Source organism: Anopheles coustani, chromosome 3, assembly GCF_943734705.1.
Source record: "Anopheles coustani chromosome 3, idAnoCousDA_361_x.2, whole genome shotgun sequence".
Classification (NCBI taxonomy): domain Eukaryota; kingdom Metazoa; phylum Arthropoda; class Insecta; order Diptera; family Culicidae; genus Anopheles; species Anopheles coustani.
The window spans coordinates 246,263-248,020 of NC_071288.1; positions in this window are offsets into that span (position 1 = coordinate 246,263).

Consider the following 1,758-nt stretch of genomic DNA (forward strand, 5'->3'; position numbering starts at 1 on the left):
GACGGACACTTCGCCGTCACTACAACTCTTTTCACTCCACCTTAAGACCCTTCTAACCTACGACGGCCTCTCGGTACCGACGTATCGTATCCTTTTCCTTTTCATGTTTATTAAGGATCACGATCACGATCGTTCCCAAGAGTTGCCTCGATCTTCGTTACCTCGATAATTCGTAAAAACTAAGTAGCCTAGAACATCTGACTTTCGGTAAAGTTGCGCGTCTTTAAAAGACCTTTCATTTGAGGAGTTAATCGTGAAAATCGGTTCAAAGAATCAAAAGTTATTAGCAAATTGGCAAATTTTTGCTTAAATGGCATATTGAGGTACTCAGTACGTCTCTTTTCCACACAATTAGCTTTTTAGAAAATTAGCAATAACTAGAAAATATGGAAAGATTTATTGTTACACAAAGTTGTGTGTTTTGAAAAGACTTTTCATTTGAGGGGTGACATGCTCAAATTGGTTAAGCGATCATAAAGTTATTAACCAATTTGTTATTTCAGCAGAAAATAGCGAGTAAAGTTTTTGTACCTACGCCTCATTCAATTATTTATTTCATAAACTAAAAATTACGGAAGAATCTTTGTTGTCTAGAGTTATCTGTCTTCAAAAAACCTTTCATCTTGCTGAAATTGACCGAGGTACTAATAAGTTATTAACACGTTAAGCGCTACGTCGGGCCCGTGGGGCCGACAGTGTTCTTTCTCGTAAGCCGGCGTCGGTCTGCTCGCACCGACAGAACCCGTTAAGTAGGCCGGCGTTTCTACGAATCGCTGGCAGAATGGGAAGTAGTACAATTTGCGCGTAGCGCTTAACGTGTTAACAAATTAGGTACAGTCTGTTCTCGAGTTACGCGGTTCTCGACTTACGCGGATTCGGAGATACGCGGTTTTCAAAGTTTGACAGTAGATTGGGTTTATTTCATCGATTTAAATTCCTGAGATGTACAACCACACGAATAAATATGTAAATTACACATTTGCATAACTTACGCTTTTTATTTCGTTTGTTGCAATTTATGTTGTTTGAATACGCTTGCATTGCATTCATATTAATGAACAAAGAAAATTTTTGAATATTCTATGATACATGTACACAAGAGCTCGATCTCTTAACTCCTAGTATAAACTATGTGTCAAGCAATATTCGAGATACGCGGAAATTCGAGATACGCGGATTTCTCTGGTCCCCATAATCCGCGTAACTCGGGAACAGACTGTATTTTAGCCATTATTTCAAGTTGTGACCAAGGTTTTTGAAGCTTGTTGATGCCAATTTGGCGTGCAGATTCGTTCTAGTGGTGGGTAAACCGAATCCCCAAATCCGAATCCCATTTCAACAAACAGTCGCGACATCGTCTCGATGTAAACCAATCAATGTCGGTCAAAACATCGTTCATCTTAATCTGAATCCCCATCAAATTACAATCACGCTATTCCGCAATAAAAACGTGCCACACTCTTCCATTGTGAGGTTCACCACTGTAAGTAGTTCTGTTGACGTTCACGATGTTCTTCACAGGCATTTAAAATCTGGATGGTGACTAATTCGAATCAATCAAATTCAAATAGTTTCAGATCTAGTCAGAATCGAATTAAAACAAGTTGATTTGATCTCCCAAAGAAATCAAATCTTTAGAATCCGTCAGATGGAATTTGAATCTTTGGAATCCGTCTAGGGACTGAATCTTCGAATCTTCGAATCCTGATTCTGCCAACACTACTCGACACGCCACAATTCTTTTATCCCGACCGATTT